The sequence below is a fragment of the Triticum dicoccoides genome, chromosome 6B, assembly GCF_002162155.2.
Source record: "Triticum dicoccoides isolate Atlit2015 ecotype Zavitan chromosome 6B, WEW_v2.0, whole genome shotgun sequence".
NCBI lineage: Eukaryota > Viridiplantae > Streptophyta > Magnoliopsida > Poales > Poaceae > Triticum > Triticum dicoccoides.
The window spans coordinates 222,798,148-222,813,902 of record NC_041391.1 but is presented as its reverse complement, the minus strand read 5'-3'; the positions used below and the strand labels follow the sequence as shown (position 1 = coordinate 222,813,902).

The 15,755-nt window shown below is 45.0% G+C and overlaps 1 long non-coding RNA gene across 3 annotated transcripts; it reads left to right on the top strand.

Moving 5' to 3' along the window:
- Positions 1 to 9,230: 9,230 nt before the first annotated feature.
- Positions 9,231 to 13,892, top strand: LOC119320441. Of its 3 annotated transcripts, none has more exons than XR_005154985.1 (8): positions 9,231 to 9,418; positions 9,506 to 9,631; positions 9,729 to 9,772; positions 10,158 to 10,230; positions 10,406 to 10,536; positions 10,640 to 10,771; positions 12,150 to 12,282; positions 13,581 to 13,876. It is a non-coding gene; the product is annotated as an uncharacterized LOC119320441 (long non-coding RNA). The 3 variants fall into 3 exon arrangements; XR_005154986.1 differs by having other exon boundaries at positions 12,150 to 12,265; positions 13,581 to 13,875; XR_005154984.1 differs by having other exon boundaries at positions 9,232 to 9,418; positions 12,150 to 13,892.
- Positions 13,893 to 15,755: the final 1,863 nt, after the last annotated feature.

Here is a 15,755-nt window from a genome sequence, read left to right as displayed (position 1 = left end):
CACGACTCACTTATGCACTACTTATCTAATTATCTCCATTTTCTTGCATGGCACGTGCACCTTGATGCTAGATGTCTCGCGTGTTGGGAAAAGGATGAACAAAGCTCACGTAAAAGAAAAGAGTTGAAGAGCATAGATTCCCGACGACCGAGGAGGAGCAAGGAACCTTGCGCGTTTTCCCCTGTTTTTTGCCGCCTGCCCACCTATAAACAACTAAAAGAACATGAACTTTTTGCTAACCACTAGAAACGGTACATCAGGATGCTAAGTTGAAGATGTTTTATACTCCCTCCGTTCCCAAATATAAGTCTTTTTAGATATTTCAATAAGGGACTACATACGAAACGAAATGAGTGAATCTAGACTCTAAAATATGTACACAAGCCAACGCACTAACTCCATCCAATCCAACTCATGCACATACGCGCACAGCATGGAGCACACAACGCACGTACACAAGACGTGCATGCACACACGCTCAGCCGCAGAATGCACGTGAATAACACATGCATGCGCACACACTCGGCTGCATGGAGGCGTGCGCCATTCGCGGCGATGTCCGGTTCGTCGTGCTATGGCGAAGCTCGCACGCAATGGTGTATACGCATCTCTTGCAGCACCTCTTTGCCATCGTTGCTCAACTACTAGTCGGAGAGGAGACGACCGCAGCCTCGGCCTTAGAGCTAGCACCGATGGAAAAGCATGCACGCTGCACGCACATGAGCACATACGGAGTGCCCACGACGTGGTGGTGGTGCGTCCCCAGTCGCCTCTACTCCTTCTTCGCACGTTGTCTATCAAGGTGGCTGCATGCTAATGATGATGTGGGTGAGATCTTCTAGGACTCAGATGATGACGAGGAAAATTATGAGACACAAGGTGACATACACCGTCAAGGTCCATGGTCAAGGGGGTGCTAGCAAGTGCTTAGATGTGCTTAGAGCAAGTACAATAGAGCTGAGTCAGCGGGCTATAAGGAATAAACAGTAGTATATTTCTGCTTAGTTGGAGGAAAGAGAAGAGGAGAGAGAAGGTAAGCAGGCTCTTCGTGAAGAGCCAGCTCTAGCATTTGCTCCTAGGCACTTTGTACATGTTGACTATAAGATGGGTTGTAGGCTTATAGCCAGCAGCTGGCTATACTATTAATGCTCTTTAGATGAGGTGCTAAGTGCATTAAATGGCTTAGTAACTCAAGTGTTCAATGCATAGGTGCTTAGTTTATTGGTGCCACATCATATTTTATGCCTACGTGGCAGGCTTAGCAGCTATACATGGTGGAGCACTGGGAGAGGCCAAGGCTGGTCATAGTGGGGAGTAACTTGTACTGTAACATATTACTATGTTACTCTAAACATCTCTATAAACCAGAAAGGAGGGAGTAGTAACATAGACTAGTGTCATATGCAGAGTATGGGAGCACATGATATTTCCCCGTCCGGACCGATCCCAAGTTGGCTTCTCACCTTCTTGGCCCAACAAAAACCCCTCCCCCTCCCGCGCGCGCTTCCCGCCCGGAGCCAACTGAGCCCGCCGCTCCACATTGATGGCAAGTCAGGGCGACGCGACCTCTCACTGCTTCCGCCATTGAAGCGGCGCGCCGACCGAGGGCACCGCCCGCTGCACGCCCGGCATTTCAGACTACACAATGGATAGTAACTTTTAGAGCAAGTACTATAATTAGATGACATAAGCAGGCTGTAAGGATTTAAATATAGTATTTGTGCTTAGTTGAAGGAGAGAGAACAGGAGAGAGAAGAGAAGCGGATTGTAAACGTGTAGCCGGTTGTACTCCAACATACTCTACTTTGTGAGACAAAAGGTGGGGCCATTATTAATGATATTGTATTTATACTAAAGGGACTAATGGACGCCTTAATTACTCCGGTTTTTGAGACAAACCTTGGTGGGGCTATTATTGACTTTTTTGAGCTATTATTGACTTGGACGTGGGGTTTGGGGGCCAAAGGCCTACTATTATACTCCGACCTGACATGCTCTACCTAGCCGCCGCTGTATCATATGGTTTCACACCATTCCAGATCTTAGCACCGCCATGCAATTCTTCTCCAGCCGTCCTTCCAGCATGCACCATGAGAAGGGACAGCAGTCCTCCAAACCCTACCTTTTGTGATCCTGTACGGGAGAGGGGCGATCAGGTTTTTGGGGAGCACACTCCTGTGACTGCTGCCAGTGACGACTTCCTCAATGACAGCCTTCTTCCCGACCTCGGTAACCTCTTCATCAACGACATGAGTGACAACATCAACCACATCGGTTCTGCTCCCGCTGTACAGTATGTGATTCTGTCCTCCTGGTTTAGTCCGCATCATTACTTTGATGTTTGGAATTGTCATCGTGATCTATTTACTGCTGATTCGGATTAAATCTCATACTAAATTGCTCATATATTCAACAATCCAATCCAAAAACCTGATCACAGGCAATTTACTCCGAGTGGTTTTGCTGCGCTTTTGAAGCCGCCTACTTTTAAGGGGGTGCAATATAAAAGGTGGCGCACAAGAGCAGTCTATTGGTTTCAGATCATGTACTGCGATGACGCCACTAAGGGTAAGCCTGAGGGCGATCTTAATCCTACACAGCAGGAAGCTTTTCAGAACATGGATACCCTCTTCAAAGCCGCCCTGCTGAGTGTTCTTGATGATTCCATTGTGGATTCGTATATGTTGTTTGATAGCGGCAAAGACATGTGGGCTGCGCTCGAAGCCACGTTTGGGCCCTCGGGCGCTGGCAACGATTTGTACATCATGGAGCAATTCTGTGACTACAAGATGACTGATGAGCGCTCCGTTGTTCAGCAGACTCATGAGATATAGTCACTCTCTAAGGAACTTGAGTACTTTAAGTGTGTGTTGCCGGACAAATCTGTTGCTGGGACCATCATTGCCAAGCTTCCACTTTCATGGAACGATTTTGCTACTTCTTTGAAAAACAAGAGACATGAGTTTTCTATTTTGGATCTCATTAGCACTCTTGATTTTGAGGAGAAGGCGAGAGCAAAAGACACACCTGCTCAGGTCGCCGAGGGAGCTTCTAGTGCCCACATGGTACACGAGAAGAACTTCCAGCCCAACCAGCCCCAAAACAACAAGAACAAATCTCAGGGGAAAGGCAAGTTTGATGCAAAGAACAAGCCGTCACATTCTACCAACTTCAAGAAGAATTCTCATAACAGGAAGGGATACAAACCTCAATTTTGGTAGCACCGCACAAAATTTATATGGCTGCATCTACCTACTGTCAGCTAACCTCATGGTGCTCCAGGTATTCCTACATTCGTAACTAGGTACGATGACCACCGCAAGATGAAATTAGCTTATTCGTACGTTGACTTGTTGAATGCAGTGCGGAACAATCCTGTCATGTGTGGAGGAGCAAACAAGCAGTGCAGCCGAAGGTGGAAATCAACCAAGGACTTATGAAATTATATGTAATCTTCCTCAGGCAGGTCAGTATCCCCTTCGTCCAGATGATCGTGTTTTGTCATGCCGAGCTATTGATATGTGCTACTATTTTGCAACACCGTTTAAGTATAGCTACTATTTTCCTATCTTTTCAGATTCAGGACAATGAATATGATATCAGGGGAACTGCACAATATGGACCCATGTTGAGTCATCTCTATTGCCTCATGTGTTTGCTGCAAATGTGTCAGCATCAATTGCAAGATGAGGCAGCTAGCTAGCTGTGGAGTTGCCAACATGCTCAAAGTGCTCGCAACATTAAGAAGAAACAAGCATGCCCAGGAAATTAATGCGTGCGCAGGGAGGCCCTTTGCTTAGAGAAGCATCGACCGATTTTCTTTATTTCCACACCTTCTCACAGTTTTGTATATTGGTTATAGTATGGTGAATCATTGAGATGCATAGACATGCTGAACTTTTGTTCGTCTGAATGTTAGTTTAATGTGAGTGTTTGCATCCAGTACCGCATCCTCTAATTTGGTGGATGCACACAGAGAAAATAAATCTCCTTAATTTACTCCATAACCACCCTATTAAATAGGCCTAGTAACAAACCAGGCGCATGCAATGGCCGGCGGGCACATGCATCCTGCATGCATGGCCAGTCATGCAGCAACGCAAAAGAAGAGAGCGGTTTTTGGGAAAAAGCGAGTAGTTAGTGCAGCAGGCCTTATAAACACGAATAGCTCGCTCTCCCGCTTCCGTCTCCCCACCCAATTCCCCCCGCTCCCCAATCTTCCTCACTCGTCCAGAAAACCCCGCTCACCTTCTTCCTCACTCGTACAGAAAACGCCTGCTCCTCTTCTTACACTCCTACAGAAATCCCCATCCCTCCTTCTTCCCCACTCGCACTGCCACTAGGCTCGTCTCTCGCTACTCTGCTCAAACCCGTGAGCTTGGCGCGATGCCCACAAGAAAAATGGAGTCGGCTGGCCCCAGCGCCAAGAAGATGAGGCTCCCGCCAGCGGCGACGCCGGTTGTAGATCCCTCACCCGGTAGCGCATGGAGAAGCGGCGAGCCCCCCCTCCCCCCCACCCACCCGGATCTGAGGAACCGGTAGAATCTCCGGTAGACCGCATCAGCGATCTCCCGGACATCATCCTTGAGGAGATCATCTCGCTTCTCCCCACCAAGGATTGCTGCCGCACACAAGTCCTCTCAACTCGGTGGCGCCCTCTATAGCGCACCGCGCACCTCAATCTCGACTGTCGTCAGATATCTGTCCTTCCTGAATTTGATCTTATCAGAGCCATCGTCTCTTCTCACCAGTAGGGCCCCGTTCAATGCCTCTGCATCCCGACAAGCTACCTGTTGTCCATACCCGGCAAGGTGGACGCTTGGCTGACATCCCCTGAATTCAGAAAACTCCAGCAGTTTGAGTTCTACCATTACCATGAAAGTTTCATACCACGAACATACCAAGAATTCGTGCCCACACCATCGTTGTCCATCTCGCGGTTTTCCTCCTCTCTCCACACCGCCACCTTCGCCCGGTGCCATCTACCAGACGATCTGGTACAAATGCTTCGACTCCCACTGCTAAAAAAACTTTCGCTTGTGGTGGTTTATCTGTCAGAGGCCTCACTGCACAGCATCATCCACTCCAGTTGCCCTGCCCTGGAGCGCTTGTTGATTGTTTTGGGAATAGAAATCGGTATCAGTTGTCTCCAAATAAAGTGGCCTCACCTTAAAAGCATTGGAATTTGTTTTGAAAGACAGCAGCTCATCATCGAAGATGCCCCTTCACTTGAAAGGTTGCTCCTTCATAATTGTTATACACCTTCAGAAATAACGGTCGTCTCTGTGCCCAAACTGGAAACCTTGGGTGTAATTCGTGACCTGTTTAATAATCACAAGGAGTTGGTGTTTGGCTCCTCACCTTTCAGGTACCGTATATTATCATCTACATATTTGTAATCATATGCTGCATTTTTCATTTGTGCGCATAAGCTTTATATCATCTTGGAGTACACTTTGGGTACTAATATTATGTTATATGCTCAATGAAGAGTTCGTCCATTGATAGCCTATCAATGTTGCTGGATTCTGTCAAGATCATATATATCAGAATGTATAGTTTTAATCTGGACATAATTATTGGCTTGATGCGATGCTTTCGATCTTTGGAGAATTTATACATAGAGGTGATGATTTCATGCACATTGAAAGACCGTATATATTGTACTAGAATTAACTGTTCAGCTGTCATTCTTTTGACATACTCTTTTTTTAGACCTTAACTGTTTTCAATCTTCATGTCTACTTAGACAAAACCACATGGAGAAAACATATAACCAATCGTTGGCGTAATAAGCACAAGGATTTTCTCAGTTCTCATGACATTCGTTTGAGGACAATAACGATGCGACGATATGCATCCAACCAGGCAAACAGAAGCTTTGTCACATTCTTCCTATTGAATGCGAGGTTACTATTGTCCATGAGGCTTAATTTTTACAACAAGAGATTTCTCATGGACGAACATGTTGAACAGCAAAAAAAGAAGTTTCAGGTGGACAAATGGGCTTCTAAACATGCTCGGCTTCTATTTACAACAAGTTGTAGACATCCTAAAATAATTTTTTTGCACAAGATGTTGATTTTATGGATCAGACCGATCCATTTGTTTGTGACTGCAAAAATGAGTGGTTGGGTTAGATGTTACTGTCATGTTCAATCTGGGTTTTGTCTAAAAATTTGATGAACAATTAATCCTTGGGCTTTTTGTACCGTTTGTATGCTTGACTTGCATGTTGTTGCCCTCGTACTCCCCTCCACCTGCCACTACACTGCCACATCTTCCATGGCTGATGTTCGTTCCCGTCCGAGGCCTTGCCGTCATTCTCCGCCTTGGTTAGCTCATTGTGCTCGCCGCCGTCTGGTGTTGTCAACATGGTCAACAACCAAGAGGAATCGGGAGATGACTGTACGTGGAGAGGCTGACAGTAGGGACCCACCAGGGTCAATGCATTTCGCAAGCAGGTGCCTCGTTATTACAAGCCAAAACAATACTTCCTCCTAATTGTTTGACAACTAGGTTCCACGCCATTGTCAATGTAGTCAATAAACAAGAAAATTACACAACAAGCAGACAACACCAGGGACCCAGCAGCTCACCCAGTTGTTTTTCAGTTTCAGAGACGGAGCTCAACTGCGCGCTGTGCGGGGGCTGTGGCCCGTCTAGCCCACGCTTACGCTTTTATTAAGCACATGACGAGCCTAGTTGATATTTTTTTTCTTTCTGAAATTGGCTAGCCCAGTTCTTTTTTTGGAGAATACCAAAACTGAGGCCTGCATGCTTTTCTCAGCCCTGCTGGGCTACAAATCTTTCAAGACGAGGAGGGATAAGAAATAGGCTTCCCAGAAAACGGGCTATAAGTTGTAAGAAATGGGTTGTAAATTTTTAAACCAAAGCCAACCGGAAATTGCATTGAAATATCATTATTTCAGGATTTCTCTACCCTCTACTCTTATAAAAACCAAAGCCAACTGTCAATTACATTAAAATATCATCTTTTCACCCACAAGATAAACTACTCATACAAATGCCTCTTCTGTTCCGTGCAACGAACGGGCATCTTGCTAGTTAAGATTCTAAATTTCATTCATTTTTTTGCACAGAATTGTTTTTTGAATTTTATTTTGATATAATTTTTTGAAAACTATTTTTAACGTGACTCGAAATTTCGTGATTAAAAGAGTTTGGACCCCACAGAAATATGCAAAATTTCGTTGAATTTTTTAGCAGTGCCCAGAATATATGGTCTGTAATGCTAATAAAAAGAATATGGGCTTCAAATATCCATAAGAATTAGCAACTGGGTTGTAAATTATTGAAAATAATGGCTAATGGGTTGTATGCTGTTTTCCACGGATTTGGAGGCTGACTTCTGGGCCTACTAGGTTGACGATGATGCTGTCCTAAATTTCTTTTTGACGCGTACGCAAGGCTTTGTCAACTTAGTCAACACACATTAGTGACTGTTGGATGTCCATCCAGCGGCCGCCGTGCTTCTTCAATCTCTGATCTTCCTGCTCCAGCCGCCCAAACCAGCACCGGCGGGACTGCCTGCTCCCTCCCCCCGTGGCTGGCTCTGTGCTGCCGCCAGGCCATCCCTCTAACCACCCACACATCCTGTTATTTTCCGGCAACGTCAGCCTCACCCCGCAGCCGACCAGTCAGCGCTCGTTCTCCCCTCAACATGGGCATCCGCTGTGGTGGCTTCGCTGGCTCCGGGTGGTTCTCTTCCTAGGCCCCGCCCTCATCCACCATGTTTGTGCTCTCGGTGCGGCGAGGTCAACATGGTCAACAAAAAACAGCCATCGGAAGAGGCTGACAGTAGGGGCCCACACAGGAAAATGCCTCCTTATTACGCGCAAAATAATGATTCCTCCACCTGATAGCTGGGACCCACTGGAAGGGTCTCTGTATTTCGCGAAAAAAAGTTCCACCCGCTGTCAGCTCGGACCCACCGGAAATGACTCCTTATTACGCACAAAAGAATGAATACTCCCCCTGCTAGCTGGGACTCACCTTGGTGGGAGGCTGACTTGTGGGCCTACTAAGTTTACGGGGACGGAGGGCTTTGTCAACTTAGTCAATATGAACTACTCTAGCTCCACTGACCGTACGATGTCCATCCAACGGCCGTAGTGCTTCTTCAACCTCTGGTCTTCGTGCTCCAACCGCCCAAAGCAGCGCCGGTCATGTCGCGTGCTCCTGCCTCCCGTGGCCGGCTGTGATGTCGCGGAGGCCTCACCTCCCCCTACTACTCCCACCGCTGGCCAGGCCATCCCTCTACTCACCCACACCCCCTGTTATTCTGCGGCGATGACAGCCTCACCCTCGTACTCCTCTTCGCATGGGCATCCACTGCTGCCTCTTCCCCGGCTCCGCGTCGTCCCCTTCCTAGGCCTCGCCGTTGTCCACCGCCGTGGTGCTCTCGGCACGGCGTGGTCAATATGGTCAACGACTGACTTCCATCGGAAGAGTAATGTGCGTGGAGAGGCTGACAGCTGGGTCCATGGCGGCCGCAAGGAAGTGCCTCCTTATTACGCGCAAAATAATTATTCCTCCACCTGACAGCGGGGACCCACCAGACGGGCCACCATATTTCACGAAAAAAACATTTCCCCCTCACTGCTGGAACCCACCAGCTACCTATTCGCATGCAAGGAAGTGCGTCCGGGCAAAAAAAATGATTCACCCCACTACTGGAAACAGGGAATTTGCCATCAGCCAGCTCTTTGCCATCTGCCAGCTGATGGCAAAGAACGTCTTTGCCATCTGCTTATAAAAAATAGATGGCAAAGAACTGACAGACGGCAAAGAACATGATTTCCACCAGCCAATTCTTTGCCATCTACTAGTGGATGGCAAATAATTTTTGCCATCTGCCAGCAGATGGCAAAGAGGTTGGCAAATCCTCTGGCCGTCAAGAGTGTAACGGCGTACCAGCCCACCTCTTTGCCATCTGCCAGCAGACGGCAAAGATTCTTTGCCATCTGCTGGCAGATGGCAAAGAGATGGGGTTATTTTTTTTCACCTAAAAAAACGGTGGGGTTATCCCCTCCCTCTCTCCCCACCCATCCAAGTAAAAAAAACTTCGCATCTCATCCACACACCTAATAGCCCCCGTCGATGGCGCTCTAGGCTCGCCCGCCGCCACCCTGTCGCCGGCCCTGTTGCTCCCCTGCCCTGTCGCCGGCCGCGTCATTCCCCCGCCCCGTCGCCGTCGCTCCCCCGCCCCGTTGCTGTCGCTCCCCCGCCTCGTCGCCGGCCCTCCCCCGCCCCGTCGCCGACCCTCTCCCGCCACCCTATCGCCGGCCCCGTCGCTCCCTCTACTGCAAGAGATCCGGCCACCCCGACCCGTCCCTACAAGACCAGCGCCGCGGCTCCATACCTCGCCGCCTCCAAGGATGACGAGGAGGACGAGGTAAGTGTCCATCTCCCACATGCGCCCACCCCTGACCCATCTCCACTTCATTAGCAGCAGGCATCTTACTGCTCTATGTGTTGCCAGATCCCTTTCCCACGTGCTAGGCCGCCCGTCACCATCGGAAGTTCACAACAACGACGGATGTACATGTGGATGATCTACTCCTAGCAGCGCCCCTGTTCTGTAACATCTTTTGACCCATATTGAGAGGTTGCAAGTGCGCACAATATCTGTTTGTGTAAATGCCCGAGTGGAAAGACTACTCAGGAAAGATGCTGATGTGTGTGCATCTTTCTTTCGTTTGCAGAGGTGTCCTTTATTATAGTACTCAACTGCAATTCCAAGAAGCAGGTAACTCTTTCCCGCTTCTTCTTCTTTTTTTTTGCCCAATGCATGCTTTAGTTTATGTTTCTTGGTGTGCAATGTGCTCAATCTATCTTTTTTTTTACCAATTTTGGTTGATGGTCGATCGAGAGATGGTAGATATAGATGCAAAAAGAGAGGTGCATATTTGAGACCTTGCTTAGTATAGAAAATAACTCTATATGTGATGCTTCAAGGAAATAATGTGCATAATTAGGTCTGGTGCTTTTAACTGAACATGTTGATATGGCCATTGCTTCCTTTCGTGCTTCACCGGCGTCGATGCCACCAACCACAAGTTGCTCCATCTTGTGATAATGTTTTTGGATTACATAGCTTGTAAAGGACAATTGATCTTCTTCATTGGTTGCAGCAATCTAAGGCAGGTGAGGATGAATGAAGGATTTGGCCAGGAACTCAATCAGACCATTGGATTGAAGCTGAAGGTATACTTTGGCTGCTTTTCCTGTCCTTTTTGTTCCTCTTTTCATGTGTATGTAAGATGTTCTCTCGCCTTTTTTTGGCTTTAGAGCCTCAAATATTATAAGCATATGTTGCCGATTAGTAGGTAATGAATTGACAATATTTTGATCTATATTGACTCTCATTCTCTATTTTCAGGGGACAATGCAAAGATATGAAGGGATGGCCTTTTGTTCAGAACCTGGTCTTTTGTTTGAAAGGGTCTAGCTTTTACTGTGAACTAATTATCATGATCTTATTTTGGAGTGATGGATTATTACAGATATTAGGTACTTTACTACTTATCATGATTCTATTTTGGAGCCTTATAAACCATTTTTTGGTCTCCTGTCATGTCGTCTCACATTATAATTTTGGTGTTCTGGTGGGCAGTGGTCGAATTCGGTGGCGTCGGATGCTGGCAGGTCACGGGGTTAGAGCAAAGGAACTTGACGCGGTGTTCTAAACTCAGGCGGTCATGGTCATTGACCAGGTGTTGAAGGGCTTGGTGGCAATTCTCACGGAGTAAGAATATGCGTGCAAGCGCTCATTTCTCATATGCCTGCCCACTCCTCCCTTTCATGAAGCTTTCTTTTATTTCTCAAAAATTTCTCTGAATTTGCAATGTGTAGCTCTGACAAAGAAATAAGAGGAATAAGTTATGGCAAGGTTTTGGTGAAGAGCATTATTTCCCTAGCTTGTGAAAATTTTGGTCCTCTGACATTGATTTCATGATTTGTGGTTACTGGTAAATATATGACGTTGGTAATTGATCTCTTTGTGATTGTTTGTGCGTCTGGTATGCTATTTCAGTTTAGATTCTTCACCATCATTAAAGTTCCATGGATCATTCAGCCTTAGTTTCTTCAAACCAGCCTTGCAATCTCCATGTTTCTTTTCAAAATTGAACCACATTACCATTTCTTCTTCTGAAAATTTTATACTCAAGATTACAAATTTGGCAGGTAACAGTTCAACTCTAACTATATGTGTACCATACCTACTGACTAATAGCAGAGTCTAATTCTTCCCAAGCAGTGGCTGTCAATGTAGACTTGACATGCGTGGTTTTACTTCGCGAAGCCATTTTCTGAATTTTTGGAAGTTGGTTGCACACCATGAACTTCAGTTTTGTTATATTTTGGCAGCTAGTCCCTTCAGCTATATGAATCCCTCAAGAAAAGTCCACGTAGCCATAGACTCACAACTCATAATCATTCACATGTGTTCTACATATTAGTTAGCGTTTCCTCTTTTTGTATTTGGCAGACTGCCAGTATGTATGTACATTTTGTATGTGGTGACCATGGACAGTTAGATACCAAGGGTGTGTTTGGATGTGAGGCAAGGGGCAGCTCTAGCTTAGCTATGCAAGGTTATCCATTTGGTAATCAAAGTAAAACTAGCTTCTGGAAGCAATCTAGCCCTCAACTGCCAAGAAAACCTTGCTGATGGAAGTTAGCCGAATTGGCTCTCCCACACTAGCAAAATTAGCCATTATCCAAATAACTAGCCTTGCTTCTAGCGGCTCTTGCTGGAGCGGGCTAGATAATTCTAGCCCAGCTAAGCTAGGTGAGATAGCTATCCAAACACACCCGCAGTTTTATTTTTGCATTTGTGTATTTTTTTATGCATTTGTGTATTTCTGAATGCTTGAGTGCACAAATATGTATATTTTTTTGCAACTATCACAAGGAATGTTTTGTAGCTATCCAAACGCACCCGCAGTTTTATTTTTGCATTTGTGTATTTTTTGATGCATTTGTGTATTTCTGGATGCTTGAATGCACAAATATGTATTTCATGGCACAATTACCAGTTTTGTGTGCCAATTTTCTGCATTCCACTATGTAAAGGTGCATTATATCTCTCTACATGATGCAAGATGCTTATGCTTATATAGGCGGTGGCATCTTATGGGAAGGGAGCGGAGAAAGGGGAATGAGGTGTTGTCGAGTGGGCGGGGTCTTTCCGCAGTCGCCTTAAGTTCCACATCTACACACCAGTCGCCATGGCTTGGTAGGGCCAAATCAAAGGTCCAAGGCTATAGATGAGCTCTTTTTTATCGATGTATTTTTTCAGTTTAGAGTTTCATTCAGTTTTGGTCGCCTAGGAGCTGTTTAAGCTGGGTTGAACAGAAAATCACAAGTTTATAGAATCTAATTTTAGTTTTTTTAAGTAATCCAGATGTGCGAAGAGGACATTTTCTACCATGTATGGCTGACACATGTTTTTACAATGTGGAGTTTTATTTAATTTACTCCTTTTGGATCACCTATGCTGAATATTACTCCCTCCGTAAAGAAATATAACAAACGCTCTTATATTTCTTTACAGAGGGAGTACAAGATTAAACTAGGAAGAGTTTAAGCCAGGCAAAACTAAAATCGTAATTCGCCATAATCTCTATTCAGTTAAATGACGAAGAGGACCCTCTTCGACCATGTAAATCAAACTCCATATTTACGCATGTCATACCTTCTTTGTAATTTTTTTTACTTTTTTTACCAGTATGTTTACTTACTTATAGCCATGGTACTGATCAGTGTTTATACTGTTATGCACTAATCATGGTTGTTGTTACATAACCACCTGTTTGGTTCTTGACATACTGGTTCATTTGTGTTCCGCTAAAAAGGCAAAAGTATGATTGTTAGACATAACTAAAATGAATAGTGTTTGGTTCATCCCATCTATTTCAGGTTACTTTGGATACCACATACACAGCAGCAGTAATAGTTAGGGAGTGTGATTCCATCAAAATCAGATAACAGTCGCATTGTACTTCATATTTGCTTCCACAACCTGATCTGTATTAAGTTCATCCTAGCTATTTCACATTAGTTTCAGTACCGCATACACAGCAGCTGTGATAAGTAGGCAGTGTGATTTCGTCCAAATCAGACAAAAGACTGATGGTACTTCATATATGCTTCCATAACCTGATTTGATAAATACTATAGTATCAAGGGTGAGAGAATGAAGTGAAGCTTCTCTGCTCAGACTCTGCGTGCTTCCTAATAAACACCTGAGTAACCAATTGGTGCATAGCCATATCTGTTGATCCCCTGTTTTCCTGGGGCCTAACAAATAGTACAAGCATGTATAGTCTACAGTTTAAGCAAGCTCAAACCCCTGCTACTCTCAATTCTTTTATTACCTTTTGGCAGCTTCAGAATTACCTAGCCAACACATATCATTCAGTTACTATCAGTGTTGTGTATCTCACCAAAAATTGATAGACATACATACACATATAGAATCATACACTGCACTTACAGTACCCCGCAAAAAAAATACACTGCACTTATAGTGTCTTCCTCTTTGTTATCAGTCAGCCGCGATGAAAAAAGTCAGGATCCCAAGAAAAGTGCTTCTAGACACTATGATGGAGAAGCTTGGCCTTCCGAACGTAGTATACTCAACACAGAAGGCAAGGACTGTTGGTCTTGAACACAGAAGGCAAGGACTGTTGGTCTTGACGCAGAAATTCAGTTCTATCCACCTAAGCACCAACTAAACAACAGACTTCTAAGGAAATTCAGTTCTATTTTCCACACAAACATGGTTTTAAACAGGTCTCTGCGCCATTTGGCGCAGCTGGTCATCTAGTAGGTTCAAAACTAGCTAGCCCGTGCAAGCGCACGGGTTGACGACTAGTATGCTTAACTAGCTCTAAAATGACATAATATGCTTAAGAAATGACATAGTTTAGCTCCTAAATGACTTCATATGCTTAGCTAGCTCCAAAATGACATAATAACCTTACTTAGCTCCAAAATGACCTATTTAACCTAGGATAGCTCTAAAATGACCTATACTTAGCATTTTTTCCTCCAAAATGACTCAATATGCTTAGCTAGCTCAAAAATTACATAATAAGCTTAATTAGCTCCAAAATGACCTATTTAACCTAGGATAGCTCTAAAATGACCTATACTTAGCATTTTTTCTCCAAAATGACTTAATATGCTTAGCTAGCTTAAAAATGACCTATTTAACCTAGGATAGCTCTAGAATGACCTATACTTAGCATCTTTTCCTCCAAAATGACTTAATATGCTTAGCCAACTCTAAAATGACATAATATGCTTAAGAAATGACATATTTTAGCTCCTAAATGACTTCACATGCTTAGCTAGCTCCAAAATGACATAATAACCTTACTTAGCTCTAGAATGACCTTAGCATGTTTTACACCAAAATGACTTAGTATGCTTAGCTAGCTCAAAAATGACATAATAACCATACTTAGCTCCAAAATGACCTATTTTACAGATATAAGTTGCATCATAATAATCTTCACATTTTAGTTGCATCATAATAATCTTCTTCTTCTAGTCTTCTTATTCTAACTTTCTTCTTTCCCATTTTACAGATTTGCTTAAGATCACGTAAGCTTGGGTTGATGGAGTGCATGTATTTAGTTTTTGTTTTGACCTTGTGAAACTTGCTACCTATGGATGAAATTGTGTAATATTGATGAAACTATTATATGTACGGATGAAACTTGCTACTATTACATGTGTTGGATATATATGTGTTCATGACTATTGGTAATATGTGTTGAATATGCTATATTGGTCATATAAATATATTTGTGTTTGATTTTCTGTGAAAATGAATTGATATAAGAAAAAACAAAATTAAATGGGACAATATAGTCACTTTGCCATCTGCTGGCAGATGGCAAAGAGCTTTGCCATCAGCTGACAGATGGCAAAGAGGCCACGTGTCATCTACATGTAAAATTTGGGCTGGCCTATTTGGGCTCTTTGCCATCTACCAGCAGATGGCAAAACTCTTTGCCATCTGCTGGCAGACGGCAAAGTATGCCGTTAGCCTTCGAACGGGGCTAACCCTGTTAAGAGGCTTTGCCATCTGCCCGCTGATGGCAAAGGCACAGGCTCTTTGCCATCAGCCAGCAGACGGCAAAGAAGCCTTTGTCGGCAGGGTTTCAGACAAGCTGTTTGCCATCTGCTGATAGATGGCAAAGCCTTTGCCGTCCGCCGACCATGCCTTTGCCATCTGCCATGGCAGATGGCAAAGTGCCAGATTCCAGTAGTGTTGGGACCCACCAGCTACATCTTCGCACGCAAGGAAGTGCGTCCGGGCAAAAAAATGATTCGCCCCCTGACTGCTGGGACCCACCAGCTACATCTTCGCAGGCAAAGAAGTGTCTGACAGTCGGGACCCACCTGGTCGAAGCGTACGTAGTGTTGTCATTCTAGTCTCGAACGTGTACGTACATACTAGTCGATGTAGAGGCACGCACGTGTCGTAGTAGAGGCACACACGTGTCGTAGTAGAGGCGCGCACGTAGCATGTACACGTACGTACAGCGGCGGGGGTGCAAGAAAGAAAATACGGCCACGTACGTACATACGGGCAGGGTCTCGAATGCCTACTCGTGCATATGTACATGGCTGGGTCAGAACGGAGAAATAGAGTCGTCGTCGTGTTCATGGGGAGGCAACGGAATGCGTCATGTTCATGGGGAGGCAACGGA